The sequence below is a fragment of the Astatotilapia calliptera genome, chromosome 1 (assembly GCF_964374335.1).
Source record: "Astatotilapia calliptera chromosome 1, fAstCal68.1, whole genome shotgun sequence".
Lineage (NCBI taxonomy): Eukaryota > Metazoa > Chordata > Actinopteri > Cichliformes > Cichlidae > Astatotilapia > Astatotilapia calliptera.
Window position 1 is genome coordinate 12,285,382 of NC_137422.1, and position 17,458 is coordinate 12,302,839.

Here is a 17,458-nt window from a genome sequence, read left to right on the forward strand (position 1 = left end):
CATTGTACAGTCTTCATACTTTGTTGTTCCTTCAGCTGAGCAGCTGTGCAGTGTCTGCACCCCATCATGATGTTGTTTGTGCAGATGCTCTCAGTGGTGGTTCAGCAGAAGTTCAGCACAGGTTTCTGGGAGAGCTGCACTTACTTCAGCTTCAGCTCCTTAGGAGGAACTGTCTTTGTTGGGCTTTTTTGACCAGGTTTAAGATTTGGAGCTCCATATGAATGGACAAGTTGAGTCCATGGAACTTTCGTTTATTCACACTATCTACTACTTTTTTGTCTATAGAAAGGAGGAGGTGGGCTGAGCTTCCTGTTCTTCTGAAGTCTATGATTAACACTTTGGTCTTGTTGGTGTTAAGCACCAGGCTGCTCTTCCCAATCAGCCAAGTGCATCTGCGAGCAGTTTGTCATTGCCAGTCACCAGGGCCCTATTCCAGAAGGCAGGTTTAGCTAACAACTCTGTTTCAGAAAGAGAGTTAACTTGGACTCTGAGCTCGTTACTAAGGTAGCGAACTCTGTGAACCTTAGGTTGCTATCAAAGTGCACAGACGAGTGAATTAAAGTTGCAGAAGTTTACATTTTTAGAAAGACTGAAATCCCAAATTTATCCTATTTTGCTACTTTGAACAGTTTTGCAGTCATTCAGTTGAAATTCATGTTGAAATGTGCTCAGCCATATAACATCAGTCAACATTTTGAAATTTATGGTGCTGAAATTCAGGGTCTGAGGCTCCACATATTTTCTACTGAAAATCACCAAAATCGGTCTCAGTGGCTCAACCGGAAAATATCATAGCCTCTGTAATGGGTCAGCAAACTGTCCAGTTGCATGGCTGGATGGATCCAAAAGGGACAAGGATCACAGATTCAGGTTTTCTGTATTTAAGCATTTTATTCTCACCCACAAATTTTATTATAGCCTTGAACAGATGGGAGAAGAGGGTGAACAGTAATGGGCAAAGAGGTGCACGTCCTCAGCTGACTTGCTGGTGGAAGTTTAAAACCTGTGACCGTAATGAGGAAACCTCAGGCTTTGTAGTTCTGCAGAAAGGGTGCGCTGCCGAGGAATCGAACCCGGGTCGCAAGAATGGGAATCTTGCATGATGCCACTACACTAGCAGCGCCTGTACTAGTGGGCCATAGCTATATAAAATAGCATGCATGAGGTACACCTGGAAGTTAGTGTTTGTCAGTTTGGTCAAATATATGACCACGGAATAAACTTGAGGTAGACAAGTGAAAATACATTTACATTTATGAAGAACGTCTTGTCTACATGAGTCTAAAACATGTAGGTAACATGTGCTGGAACACCTGCTCTGACTTTCTTAAACATTTCTCCTCTTGAATACCCCGACATTTTAATAAAATCACTTTGAAACAAAAAAAACCTGTGAATTTTTACAACACAATAAAAATGGATAATTAAAAATACAAAAGGATCCTGATAATAATGATAATAATAACTGCTTATAGTTACTATTTGGGCCTCTGTAGAATTGAAAGCACCCATCTTTCTATATTACACTAATTCAGACTCCATAGGCTACACCTCAGGCTTTAACCCTTGCTCTGGTTTCTGGTTTGCATTCCTGTATTTTTGCATTTAGCCATGTTATTTGTGGCTCATTAAATTATGATTTACAGTCAAGTGTGACAAATAATGTGGCCCAGAAGGGTTTTATATTCTGTTGTCCTATATACTGGTACGCCTTTTCAAATTTAAATAAATAAGAAATCCTGTTGGTGTTTTAGTGTTTTAGATCTGAGAGTGCATGATGAACTGAATTTTAATAACTGCTCAGTGGAAAATGTGATTGGTGTATGTTAGTGTTTGTCTTCATCTGTCAAAGCCGGGTCTGTTTGACTAGAATAACGAAAACATCTTTGCGACCCTGTACAGGGCCTTTAGCATGACTTTTCCAACTTCAGTTACTTGGTCATAATAATGCATGCATGCGAATTAAATGTAAATAATTTCCCCAACCAGGATAAACTTTTATAGATTATTTTTAAAACCAGAAAATTCAATTCAATTTTATTTATGCAGCGCCAAATCACAACAACAGTCACCTCAAGGCACTTTATACTGTAAGGTAGACCCTACAATAAATAAATAATATTTGAACAAATATAAATGTAATGGTGCACATAGTATGGGATTGGGATGCAATGTACAAGATAAAACTGAACAGAAGGAAATATGTGTTGTGTAGGAGTAGGTTTACCACAAGAGGGAGGCATTTGTTAAGGTAGCGAGCATCAGTAGTCAGTAAAGGGGACATTGAAATGTAATTGGCTAGTAGGCATTAACTTTCAAGATTGACAGGATTAAAGAGCAAAAACAGAATTAAAACCTCACAAACAGGCTCATGTCTAAAATAAAGCGTCAATCATCCGTTTGAATTAGTCTGACTACAAAGAGCAACTTGCATCTTCTTCATCTGTCTTTAATTAATCACAAAACTCATCTTGTTTAATGACATGTGGTTTAAAGAGGTGAGGCTAATAGTATGTTGCTGTATTTATGGCAAACGGACGGCAGAGAGGAACAGCTGCTAAAGGAGCAATCCTGCTCTTCCACTTTTCTCCACATGGAAGCACTTTCTGCCCGCAGTAACCCCGAACTCAAAAGCTGGCTCATGGTAGCTGCTGCGTGAAGTCTTCTCCGTGATGTTTCTTCTTTGTCAGTTTTAATTACCTCCTCTCCCACCAGCAGCTGCCTGCAAATTCAACAGAATAAAACTGAACAGACCCGATTAGACTAAAAGTTTTCCTCTGTTGGAGTTTGGCAGCTTTCCTGTGCGGCAACCTGATGTTAAGATGCGGAACTCAGGCAGATGTGCTCAGATGGGTGAAGCCAGAACAGCTGCTGTCCTGTCTAAATATCACTTACAGTCTTTCTGCAGGTAAAATGACACTGAAGAAACTGGGAAAAATACATGAATCTTGAGAATAGTGCACTTCACAAACAGCAATATGCAGTATTGGTCATGTGATAACACTGCTCTTTCACACTATCAGTGTTGCTGTAGGTTTAGGTTAGCCCTGTCCATGGACACGTCCTTTAAAACTGTCCACTTTGGCATGTTGACTGTCACTTCCTGCTTTTTTTCCTTTCTCCCAAAAGGATTACATCTTTATGGTTACTGTGAGTCATGCAGCTGTTATTTTCACTTCAATATTTAAATAATGTTTGGTTAAACTGGTGAGAAACTCGGTGCATACTTATTATACACCCAGCCTGAGTTTACACAGTAAACACAGCACAGATATTAAATTTGCTATGCAAAGCTAACAGAGCTTCAATAAAAGGGATTAATTTTGAAATGCTAATCTCTGGACTATTTCCAATTTGAAGTAAAAAACAAATTTTTTGTTTAATCACTTACTAAAGCTTTGTCAGTAATGGATTATATAAACATTTTCTCTGTTACTGGTCTCACTGCGCAGGATCATTTTGAAGCACGCTATAAAGAGCAAAGTGTCTTCTGGAGCTTGGTGGCGACTGCTCAGTGCCTGCTGACTGGGTAATATGTGTAAGCCCTACAGCTAAGGGTGATGCAGTGGGTAAAGTGATATTAGTGGGGCAACTAATGCCATCAGTGTTTCTTGATGTAGTGGATTACATTCCTTCTCCATGTGAATTAGATCCCTTTTAAGAGCCACATTTAGCTGTTGTGGTGAAGGAGAGTGCAGAGGGGGTTTTTGTGGTTTGAAGCTTTTTAGGAGCATCTGGTGCCTTTAAAAAAATCTTAGGACCTGCTTCATATCTATAAAAAAGTTCGCTTCTTGTACCTGCTGCAAAATTAAACTGTTCTCCTGCACGTGCTGGAACAATGGGAGCTGGAACAAAATGAACACTCAAGACCAACCGCGTCAGAAGACATTCATTATTCATGTTAATTGATTCTGGCAGTTTGGAGACAGTACCTTGTAATGCAACACCCATCCAGGACAGGAAGACGATAAACACACACAAATCTCATCTAGCATGAATACAGAGTAGCCTGCTTCCTTCTCATGTGACTCGTTCTTCTCACATCAACCTGGAACTGCGAGGCACCGTGTGAGCCGGAGTATATTGTTAACATTGGAGTGTGATTTGCATCGTCACTGTGCGTATGCATTAATGTTTATCAGCGAATTGGAAGGCAATCCTTATTTTCTGAGAAACTGAACAGAGTTTTTTCTTTTGATTTGAATTTGGAAAAAAAAAGGACTAAACTATTAAAATGAACGAGAACGTTTTTCATGTGAGATCATTTCAAATAATCAGACCCTACTAAATTGACAGCACTCGCAGTGCATGCACTCGTTTGTTGGAAATGGGAAATGTGAAAAAAGAAGGTCACATGCATCTTGATGTAGATGGCAATGCACTCAACATCGTGCCGCAATTAAATTTTAATGAGGCCTCTCCATTCTACTCAACTGGAGATGCTACTGTGCAGACTCTCTCCTCTCCCTCCTTCCATGACTTCGCAGCACCCAGTAGCTTATTTCCACTGGTGTGCAGTGTCAAAACAGACCATATGTGAGGCCCATTGAAGAAGAATTCATCCATGATAGATCAGACTAATGTAGGATGAGATTTCTTTTGTATTGTCAATGTGAGATCCAGTACAGGTAATGGAAGATTTTCAGCCTATTTCTCAGTCACTGAGAAAATGTGGAATACAAATGAAGGCAAAAAATATTCACATTCACCTGCGTCATGATTTTCAAATCCACTCCTGCTTCTGTTTCCTGTAGCTCGCTTTCATGACATTGTTTTAGTCTACAGTGTTTCGCCTTACACTAATACATAGGAATACATTAAATCTCTGCCTCGCATATAGATCATCAAACATCTCCGCCTGTGGCCAATTGTATTTAAACATGGTGAGTGATGCATAATTACATATTTGCCTTGTGCTAATGTGCAGCAGTGTCCTCGTGCTAATTATGTGTCAGAGGAGCATTTGACACAGATCTTATCATCTGTGCAGGTTGTGGGAATGACTTTCAGAGGCTCACAATGTGGGTCAGTGGATGACAGTTTCTACTGCAGATGAATTAAACTCACCTTAAGACAGATAAAACCTTTTGTAGCACTTGCACAGATTACACATTTCCTCTTTTCTCTCTTGTTTCTTCTTTTCATCCATTGTCCTTTCGCTGTTTTCAGTCTTAGACTGTGAAGCAGTTTGTGATGGAAGTTTTATGAGACCAGGTTTCTCTCTGAAGTTTATAATTCAGCAGTTTTATTTATCACCTTCCTGTGCCTGCTCTCATCTCCTGATAAGAAACACAGTGAGGTTGTGCACTATAAATCCCAGCACAGACAGCAAGTAACCAGGCTGTCCTCGAGACCTTGATGGAGGCAAAACAGAAGATTTCGACGAGCCTGACCCTTTGAGGCACAAATTGTGAGGCTTCACTACACAGAGGGGTCAGTACCAACACACACACACACACACAAACTCCACTGCACTCTGAACATACATTCAAGTCTCTGTTTGGTGACTTTGGTGGTCACCCTGAACTTTCCTTTAGCAAACTAGCTGGCTGGATTCCATCAAGCTTAGGTACAGTCGATGTGTTCATGTTTACCTCAGGATAATAATATTACCTCTAGCTTTACTATCACCGATAATACAACACACTGCTTTTCATTCATCAATAAGCAACAGAAAATAGGATAGCAGTCCTATTAGCCTCAGCTTTACTTTGTATTTTAAACTAATTAGCAACTGCTGCCATGCTGCCAAGTATTAGTTTTTTGGTTTTTATCTGTATGCAAGCAGTAACAGCACAGGCATTTAGTCTTCTCATCCCTGAAACAAATCAACACTTGTAGTTGCAAGTCTCCCAGTGCTCTAACTGTTGGGGTTTTCTATATAATGTTGTGGTTTGAGGGGTGGTGTTAAACATTTGCACGCCCCAAAAGTTGGATGTCAAGTACAAGAGAAAAAGGAATTCTGGAGTAAGCTGGCTGAAGTGGCAGAGAGTCCTCCCAGGGGGAAAGAGTGATGATTGGAATAAGGGTGATGAGGAGGTGTTGGGTGGGTGTGGTGTTAAGGAGAGAAATGCAGAGGTTCTTTGCGATCTGAAAGAGATACAAGACTGAAAGGTGGTGTCAGGAGAGAAGGTGGCAAGGTGGCATTGGATGGTTGGCTGTAGGATTGTTTTGGAAATCAAGAAGAGGAAGCAAGTTAAGGTGGAGGTAAGGACCAAATGCTGGAAGTTTGTTGTGTGGATTTCTGGTTCTTGGTGGTGTTGAAGAGTAGCCTGATGACTGGGAAACTGCCAAGAATGTGATTGGTATATCCTCTGGACACTTGGAGAATTGGTGGTGGAAGGAGGAAGTACAGGTAAGTATTAAAAGGAAGTGATTAGCAAAGAAAAAGTGGGATAGTCTGGAGGTGAAGAAAGTAGACATGAGGAGGCTAGGCATATGGCAAAAAGAGATGTGGCAAAGGCGCGCCAAAAGGTTTATAGTGAATTGCTTCAGAGGGTGGACACTAAAGAAGGAGAAAAGGGGCTTGTATCGACCGGGTAAGCAAAGAAATGGAGCTGGAGAGAAGAAGAATAAAAGTTGGTGGGAAGCAAGACAGAGTACATAATGTGTGAATGAGAGAGAGACAGGTGCAAGGACAGGATGAGCTGCAAGGAGCAGAGATAGTGAATGTAGGCGAGTTTAAATACCAGGGGTCAGCCATCAAAAGTAATGGACGGTGCAGAAGGGTGGTGAAGAGGAGAGTGCAGGCAGGGTTGAGCGGGTGGAAACGAGTGTCTGGGGTAATCTGTGACAGAAGCATAGCAGCGAGAGTGAAAAGGAACATTTGCAACATGGTAGTGAGGCCTGCTATGATGTAGCAGATGTGGACTGGAGATGGTGGCACTGACAAAAAGACAGGAGGCCGATACTCGAGGTGGCAGAGCTGGAGATGTTATGATTTTCACCGGGAGCGACCAGGATGGACGAGATTAGAAATGAATATATCAGCGGGACAGCTCAGGTGGAGTGATTTGGGAAGAAAGTTAGAGAGGCAAGGCTGAGATGGTTTGGACATGTGCAGAGGAGGAATAGTGGATAACGAAGGGTGTTGAAGATGGAGCTGCCAGGCAGGAGGAAAAGAGGAAGTGCACATAGAAGATTCATGGATGCAGTGAAGGAGGACATGCAGAGGGTTGTAGTGACAGAAGAGGAAGCCAGAGATAGGGTGATGATCTGCTGTGGTGACACCTGAAGGGACCAGCTGAAATAAAAAAGAAGAAAAGCAAGAAGAAGAAGCACATTTGCACTAATTAGATATATAACTGAACTAAAGTAAAAAAGCTACGCTGGACTCGGGTCAGCTGCGATTGGCAGTTTGTTGCTTCCTAATGAAAGTACATTTTGTAATATGACAAAAGCACAATCACAACCATATAACTCAGTCATAGATAACAAGCTCCTACCCTGGTGTACCGTGCTTTGACAATCTAGCTTTGCTACTTTCAGTGTACTGCAGCTAGTAATGTCAAAATTATTTCCATCTCTGACAGCAGTGTCTGTGTTTTGGTCCAATTTAATGTCCGTGTATGAAAACGGCACTCTGTCAACCACAGCTGTGAAGCAAAGCATCTTAAAGCAACATAATAAATCATTACGTATCTTGCACACAGATGTTTCACCAGTTTGTCTCACAGACGCTCTTTACTTTTTTGCAGAAATGTGATAGTCTCGCACTGAAGCACCCTTTGTGATATGATTGACATTTAAAGACAGCCACTTGTTCCTGTCATACAGGCTGTATGACAGGAACAGGAGGGCATCGTGCACAATTTCTTTAGTGTGCCAAGAAAGAAAAAAATAAAACGGTTTCAGCTAAATTACTCCTTAAAAATCACTGCAGTGCAGAGCGATTAGTCAGTTATAATTTTTCCGGTATCAAGAACTTTTGTAATTTGCATGACTTCTTAATGTTTTTTCAAAGTTTAGTCCTCATTTGCATAATTTTCATTATCCCATAAGAAGTGGCCCCAGCTTCATAAAGCTGCTCTCCATTCCTGCTTGTAGCAGTTAGTTCTAGCTGTGTTGTAGAAAATTTGTCAGCTCAGCTAATTTTACAAGAAAAATCAGCATTGTAGTTTTTATGAGGGAAAAATTCCATATCAAGAAAGTCTTACCGATGCATCTGTAGTTATTTGTGCAGTATGTTTTTATCTTTTATACCTCTCACTTGTGGATATCCCTCATCTTTCTTCAGTGAACGTGACACGAACATGAATTTTACTTTAAAAACTGCAGTGGATTTTCTCTGAATCATGACCAGCTGCCAATGAAAACACTACACAGCAACAGCCAGTTTTATTGTTATGTGTCTGAAAAGCGTTATCTGTCCTAAAGCATTGCCATTTTAATTTACCAGTACTTATTCCAGAGTGTTTGCATAGCTGTAACAATGGCAGTGCTGATCTGATGACACAGCTGTAGCCTCCTATCTACTTTATGCTGTCTCTTCTCGCCTGTAGGAGGTAAAGAAACAGGCAGCCATTGGTAGATAAACATGCAAGCATGACTGTTTTCTCACCGGTGGAAAACTGGACTGAAAAATGGAAATTATTATCACAGTAACAGAACAAAAAGTCACCAACCGCCTGTTCAACCGTATAAGAATAACAACCAATGGACACGTTTCATTAACATGCTGAGTAAACTAAGCATGGGCCAGAGTGTGGCCCCTCGAATAAACTGAGAAATAAACCATAAAGACAAGCTTAGATTGAATTACATTTACAGAGGTCCTGTTATAGACTAACATGTCACGTGTTGTATAAAGCTGGGGTCGGCAACCCTGATCACTTGTGTGCCACAGCTGGCTCGCGAAGGGTTAACTGATGGCACGACACGCAGGGAATTAATCTGAGAAGGTGCATTAAAATAAATGGCTGGGCCACTGGTGCACATCGCAAATTAGCTCGCATAGACACATTAGTTGTGCCGCTTCTTAAAACGGTATCTTAGCTAAAAAACCCAACTACTGGATTCCACTTGTAATTGGCTAAAAATCATTTAGCCTACCGGTGAGAGAGATGTTGCTAGCTGACAGTTTTTTAAGTGTTGTTGAAATTTCCACGTTCCGCTACTTCAAATGCTTCAGGAGCTGCCCGCTCAGCGCAGGACCAGCACCTCGGACATACACACAAATACAATACTGCACTATATGCCAACATCTGCGAACAAATATAGTTCTATAAAGTTGTTCTATATAGTGTGTAACTGTTCACATAGAGCGTTATTAAATGTATTGCTAATGCAATGGTTGATATGGCACATTGAGATGGCACTCATCATCAGAAAGGTTGCCGACCCCTGGTATAAAGGCTTCCATTAGGTGATCTTTACCAATAAAACTAATATCAATTAGTCACTTTCTCTTGCAATAGTCAAAGTATTGAAATTTAAAGCTCTTGTCAAAATTTTCCATCCACTTGTTATGGGCATAAAAGTCATGATAATTTGGGGCTTTGAACTCTTCATTTTCCATGGTGGAATGATTGTACAGAGTACATTTTTAATTACTTGGATCCACAGTTTTGAATTTATTTTGGATTTTGTGTGAAAACGATACATGCAGACTCAAATATATACATACACTCCCACTAATATTTGGTTAAATTTTCCCTAGCAAGTGTCACCTTACAGAATTGGTAACATTTATTTGAATTACTTGGTTTCCTTGCACAGACACCTTTTAAGCACAGCCCACATATTTGCAATAGGCTTACAGTCAGGGTTTTATGAAATCCATTCCCAGAAATTTCATAGTTATCTGAAACTACTATGCTTAAAATGCCTTTATGTTCTAGATAAGAAATTAAGTAAGAGAAGCTTAAAGTTCTTTTCTTTTCAAACCCAGGAGGCAACCAAAAGCTCATTAATGACCAGCTACATTTTTATTACTATATTAAGGCTAACTTTTTATAAAGGTGCAATCCATTCTACCTCAGTGATCCAAATATTTCCCACAAGTCCTGGTAGAACGTGATATATTTTTAATCCACTACTAAAAGTAAAATGGCAGAATGTAAACAGCGACCACGATTTACGCCAGCCGTCTCTGATTTTGGATTACCTCTTAAAAAGTCACGACAGGTTTGCTTTCAGTGTAACTCTGAAAGATACAATGTGTGCACCCTCTGAAAAGTGCACAGACTCAGATTTGTCAAACGTATGCCTTGGCTCCGTGATAGATTGTAAGTGAAAAAGCTGAGCTTTCATTTGGCTGTCAGGAGGAGCTGCCAGCTTCAGCAGTTCTATAACCTTTTAAAAAATGAACGGCTTTATGGTAATGGCTAAAAAAGTCGTAAATAACAAAAATGAAGTGTTGCAAGTGTTTCAGCCAAAGCAATCAGTTGTATTCAAATCAGGTGGGGTAAGAGCACAGTCACATTATAATTGTTGAGTCTTTCCGTGACGCTTTTCAGAATTTCATCCTGCTCAAGGATGCGTTTTACAATGTCTTTGTTGAAGAATGTATAATTTGCATTTAATTTAAATTTAGATGCTTACACTTCTTTTGCCTCATCTCTGAATCTGTTGTACAATTAACTCCACTGGAGTTTGTGAAAAACAGTCCTCAACACAGCAAGTGAGCCTGTTTGCAATAATTTAAAGTTAGAGCTGATCGAGTGGGAGTCAATTTGCATATAAAGATTCAAAACTGGCAAATGTTACTTGGAAAATATAGTTCCAAAATCTTGTGTTTCCTCATTCATCAACTTTATTACATTACCTTTAACATTAATCAGCTTAACAGACCTTTTTTTGCGGATGGAGGATGTGTCAAAAATATATAATATATAAAATCAGCTCGCTTCTGTTCTGTCTTTGTGGCTCTCTGTTTTACGCTACTTAATATAAGTGAACTAACATTGGAAGACATAGTACATGAATCTTTTATGACCCTGAGACAGCAGATAAAGTGGAAGACAAAAGAAGCTCTGCTCACAGTGCACTCCGGACGCCGAGATCAATCAAATGTCAGTCAGACAGACTCACCTCTGTGTGGAATCTTAATCTGAGAGAGTGTGCCTTTGAGGCGAGCCTCAACTTTTAAAGAGCTGTTGTTCTATGCAAAGGGATATAAACTATATATAAACTATGTCAGATGACAGTGTGAGAAGCTGTTTTGCTGCACTGAAGATTTAACACTTATACTGCGCAAAGTGTTGCTATATTGATGTACTTGTGTACTCGTATTTCTAACCTGACTCCTAAAAGTACATTTTTACAGAATGATTATCATAGTGAGTGTATCTATCTGTCTATGTCTGTTCCCCAACTCTTCCTAGACACTCAAATCTTTACAAATTATATACATATTATCCATAGTAGCTGATCTCAAAACATTACGTGTACGTTACATACTTTTTGCCAAGCACTTTTTAGTGCAGTGGCACTTTGGGGTCACTGGAATGTGTCGCATATATATATATATATATATATATATATATATATATATATATATATATATAGCTCTGAGCACATACAAGCTCTGAGCACAAGATCCATAGAGGCTGGGGTCTATCACACCAGGCAAGACCCCAGGTGCAGGCTGTGTAAAGATGCCCCAGAGACAATCCAGCACATAACAGCAGGGTGCAAGATGCTAGCAGGCAAGGCATACATGGAACGCCATAACCAAGTGGCCGGCATAGTGTACAGGAACATCTGTGCCGAGTATAACCTGGAAGTCCCGAGGTCAAAATGGGAGATGCCCCCAAGGGTGGTGGAGAATGACCGAGCTAAGATCCTGTGGGACTTCCAGATACAGACGGACAAAATGGTGGTGGCTAACCAACCGGACATAGTGGTGGTAGACAAACAGAAGAAGACGGCCGTAGTGATCGATGTAGCGGTTCCGAATGACAGCAATATCAGGAAGAAGGAACACGAGAAGCTGGAGAAATACCAAGGGCTCAGAGAAGAGCTCGAGAGGATGTGGAGGGTGAAGGTAACGGTGGTCCCCGTGGTAATCGGAGCACTAGGTGCGGTGACTCCCAAGCTAGGCGAGTGGCTCCAGCAGAACAACATCAGAGATCTCTGTCCAGAAGAGCGCAGTCCTGGGAACAGCTAAGATACTGCGCAGGACCCTCAAGCTCCCAGGCCTCTGGTAGAGGACCCGAGCTTGAAGGATAAACCGCCCGCAGGGGCGTGCTGGGTGTTTTTATATATATATATATATATATATATATATATATATATATATATATATATATATATATATATATATATATATATATATGGGATCAACACTAATGATGGGATCGGCACTGGGATCAACACTAATGATGTTGAAGACACATCGCAAGTCTACTGGCTGAAAATGAGGAGCACGTATAGTGTGATTCACATTTAACTTTTTGAATGTAAAAGCATACAGGCACTCACAGAGCATTTCACGTAGCCCTACTTGACAATATGAATGCGCTTATGTGCCAAAAATAGCATGAGCAATCTAAGCCAACAGGCACAGTAGAAAGACTGTAGAGTTCAGACCTGCACAAAATATGCTATGAGATGTTGGATGAAAAGAGCAGGTATACACAGACAGCAGATGATTGAGGGTGTGGGTGTGACAGACATGTGACTGGACAGAACATGTGGAGGATGGATGGGGTGATAAGGGGAGGTAGGTGTGAAGAGTGGAACATAAAAAGAGGCTCAGAGTAAAACTGACATGTGCTATCTCTGCAGTGAAAGATAGCCTTATTGTTTTAGACAAACTGGAAATCCAATTGTTTTGTGTTTTGTAAAGCGCCCTTATGGTGGAGCCTCAGATAAATCAGCTACAGCTGCAGAAGCAGGTGTAGCTGATAGCGTTGGTATCAATCCGGTGCTTTTAACCTATAAAGGCAGCTTACACATGGGAGAGCAGTGTGCCATGATTTATGAGATGAATTGTCATCAATTTGCATAATCTCAACACTAAATCAGTGTCATTCTTACTCTCCACAATAAATAGTTAACACAACAAAACACAACTTTCAGCTTTTCATGTATTTTGAAACTGGATTTTTTCCCCCCCTAGACCTGGAATGTAAATGTGCTTGTCTCCAAATCACTCTGGGTTCAACTTTGGTTGATGTGCTATAAGCTATAAATTAGGGATGGGCGAACTCCAGGCCTCAAGGGCCGGTGTGCTGCAGGTTTTATCCAACACAGCTGATTTAAATGGCTAAATTCCTCCTCAACATGTCTTGAAGTTCTCCAGAGGCTGGGTAATGAACTCATCATTTGATTCACATCTGATTCAGGTGTGTTGACCCAGGGTGAGATCTAATACCTGCAGGACACCAGCCCTTGAGGTCTTGAGTTCCCCACCCCTGCTATAAATAAAATAGGTGTGACAGTCAACACAGTTCGAATGGTTCAGACATTTTTCATCGTCCATATTTGTGGTATATTTTTGCCATTTCCAAAAAATGTTATTTATTTAACACAATCAATACTACTGATACCATGTTTATACATATATATGGATCGATTCATATTGGACTGATATATTGTTAAGTACAAAGCTGTATGTTCTTCACCTTCAGATGTTTTGTCGTTGCAACATTATGGTTGCTGTTCAGGCTCGGTTTCATTTTAACTCGAGCATCTGCACCCTGCCACAGACGTCCTTTTCGGCAACATTAACCAACTCCTTCAATCTTTCTTTTTTACTTGCTCTTGATAAATCTGTCTCTGTGCATCTTATAAATATAATACAGAAAAGCTTCCAGGCATATTAATTTGTAAAGCTTGCTGCAGCCAGGCCTGTATCAGACAAGTCCCAGGGTGCCTTGTGTGAAAATTAGCATTTGATTATTTCCCTTTGCTCTCTTCTTCCATTAGCAACACAACTTTACTGTTCTCAAGGACTGAGAATGCAAATTAGCTATGTAACTAACAAACTGTTATCAGTCTGAATGGTCTCTGTGGGTTTTGCCATCTTTTATGCGGCGGCGAAAACACTCTTCATTTGTGCAAATTGTATTATGTTCAGTAATTGTGGGAAATAACTGGTGGCAAAACCTCTGAAAAAGAAAATTATGTTGTCGGACTGAAGAAAGAAATGTGTTTTGAACGCCTTCATCCACAGGAAGACCTCCCCTCCACCCACTATCTCTGTCCACACAGAGCTGTCAGTCAGTTTATATCTCTTTCTAGTGCCTGAGGTTGATATCAGATACAGAGAGCAGCGCATTAAAGTGATGCCGCTACCCTCCTTTTCCAAAAGTTAAAATGAGAAACAGACTTGGAATACAAATAGCCACAGATCAAATGAATGGTAGGGATTTTGAGCTCCTTATCTCACTCAGTCAGTCATTTTGGAGCCCAGACACCAAAAGGAGAGACTATGGGCTCAGAGGTTTTCTCAGCAAGCCCTCTGGCTGCAGCGCAAACAGGGACATCTTACACACATATCGCATTCAATTTTGCCTTCAACATTGTTATTATATTTTTGACAGTTTCTTCAAAGAAGCTATTTTTCTGCTCGTGCTTTTGCTACTGATACCATATTTTTGCCATATTTCGGCCTCCCTTTGCTTTTGGGAAATCCAGAGAAAAGTTGAGCCCCTGAGACTTCACTTTGTGCATCATTTGTAAGAAAGGATTTTGATTTTTAAGACAGGGCGTTAAGCCTGCTAATCCCCAATTTATGCTGCCGTTGCTCTGGAGCGGTTCCTGACAGGTATTAAAAGTAGGACTGGTGTTTGAAGTTCTTTTCAGCAGCTTCAGTGAGTCCACATTTCAGTGGTGAGGTTAGTTTAGACTTTGAGTGTTTGAGCCACAAAAACACACTCAGAAATCTCCTCAGCTGCGATGTGTTTAATCAGCCTTTGAATGAAATTTTTTTTAAAAAAAACCAAAGAACAAAAAAAAGCTTTTAATTTCCATAGAATTTAGTCACGGGATGGGGCAATGGTGCTCAGCAAGTGGGGTTTGATCGAGAAGGTTGCTGCTGCTTGTCAGAAATATGATTAAGCTCTGAAATAGTCTCTGCTGACTGAACGACCCTTGTTGAGTGTTCACCAAAAGCAACTCACATTTCAGCCCTGCTCCTTGGGTTCAACAGTTGAAGAAATGAAAAGAGAAAACGATCGCTTTTGAACTGCCTATATTTAATACCACATTCAAATTCTTGGGTATGTGTGTGTGTGTGTGCATGCGTGTGTTTCTCTTCTTTTCAGCAGTGAACGTGCACGATATCGCTCTGCACAGAATGAATGACTGAATAGCATCTGTGCATGCTGACAAATGGGCTATAAAACCACGTTTCCTTTACATTTCAGTCCGTTACCAGTCCCATTATTGTCTTTTTGAGTTTTGACAGTTAATAATGTCCCTTTTGATCCAAATTTGTTTTCTGATTTGAATCAATAAAGTTTATCAGAGTACTCATCACAGTACAGGGACACAAATACACAGCACAAAATCAAATAGCTTTTTTGTACCACGCTTAAATATATTTCGACACACTCAAATATCTTCTTTCTTCATTTATTTGGCAATATTGTCTCTCATAAAACCTCTCTGAGAGGTAATTACATTAACTATAAAAGAAGATGTAATATGAAGTTTCTATTGCCAAGTTGTTCATAATGACAATAACGCCCCCTCCCCCGCAGCTTTGTATAACGTTTTAGGAGAAACATCACAATGATTTGTGTGTGTGAGTGTGTGTACACACACGTGTGTGCATTTTTCCTTTGGTTTTGTAATAAAGGAATATTAGAAAACTTATAGAAAAACAACATTTTAAAAGGAATGGAAAATAAACTCTGGACTTAAAATTGGTGCTCAAAGAAACACATAAATACCTCTGTGAGTATAGAATTATCTCCATCTTCCGGACTGATTCTAGCTCTGTGTTGCTGTAGTATGCCCTTTGGAGCAATAAATGCAACCAAGCTATCATATTTTAGTTTCGTGGTTTATCATTGCTATTATCATTATTATTTATCATTAGATCCCAGTTACAAGGAAAGTCTAAAGCAAGTGAAGAAAGGAAAGGAAGTCTGGACCGGCTTTCCATCTGAAGGTCAGAGTCTGGTCCTTTTCTCTAATAGGTTAATAGAAGCTGATAGAGATCGGTGTTGAAGAGACTGGCCTAGCTCTAACTGCCTGTGTCTAAATGCCAATCCCACTAAAACTCTAATGATGCAACTTACTAGCAAACCTTGAGTGCAATCAGCTGCCACACCTGCTAACAGTAGCTCTCCTCATTGATCCTTGCACTTGGAAAAATTGCTAGGTTAAACGTTAGTGACCAGGAAATAGCCCCCAAGGATGTGTTCAATTCAAGGGCTGGAACAACCCATTAAAACTATTTGAGAGATGTAACATATAAAAAGTTTTACCTTTGTCCACAATGTTAGACTTTAAAAGCAAATGGATATTATATTTAAGCAGTTTAGCAAGGGTAAAGCAACTAGCTCGAACAAATGATAGGAATCATGACATGTGACATTCACTCATAGAAAACCTATCATTTCCTTTGCTTGTAGCTAAATACAACCGTGCTATTTTATCTTGGTTTAACGGTCTATCTTTGCTAACATTCTCCAAGTAGCACTAGAACAATCATATAGCTAAAATTATATAATATATAGTCAATAGAATTTTATTAGATTAGATACATTTCTTAAAGTAATGGCAGTCCTAGATAATTTTTTTAAAAGAAGGAAAATAAATATGTTGGTGTTGCCATATATAATTTGGTCCATTTGTTTTTGGACAATGGTAGCTTTGCCTTCACACACCACCACAGTGGAATTTAAATCAAGCGGTCAATATGTGATCGAAGTGCAGATTTTCAGCTTTGATTAAAGGGATTCAACAAAAATGTTGTATCATCTGTTTAGCAGTTACAGTCATTTTTCAACATGGTCCACAGTTTTCAGAGGATCAAAATAAAACAAACAACCTAAAATAATTTCAAATATCATTGTTTTTAATAATGTGATGAATACTATGATGACCCTACCCACTCAGCCTTCTCTGTTCTGCCTCTTTCTGGTCTTGTGTTGAAGGCAGCAGGTTGTGATAGGCAGATGTTGAGAGACGGCACATCTGTTGGCACTTGGCTAATGGTTGGCTAGTGGTTTAATGTTTAATGTTTTCACTTCTTTCAGCTGGTTTGGGTTTGGCTTTGGATTAACTTCACTTTTCTTTTAGAGACCTTTGCAACATACGTGAATTCACACTCTTCACGTGACTGATCTGGCCACTACATTTTTATTTCTTTTAATTTACATTTTTATTCCTCTAAGACAAATTTATATGTGTGATCTCCCTCCCTTTGTCTGACCTTTGGGCTGGTTTGTGACAATATGCTTTGCAGTCAATGACTGCCTGATGTCTAGAACCAGACACCACCAAATGCTGTCTTTCCTCTTTTGAGATGCTCTGCTAGGATTTTAGTGTGGACACCATT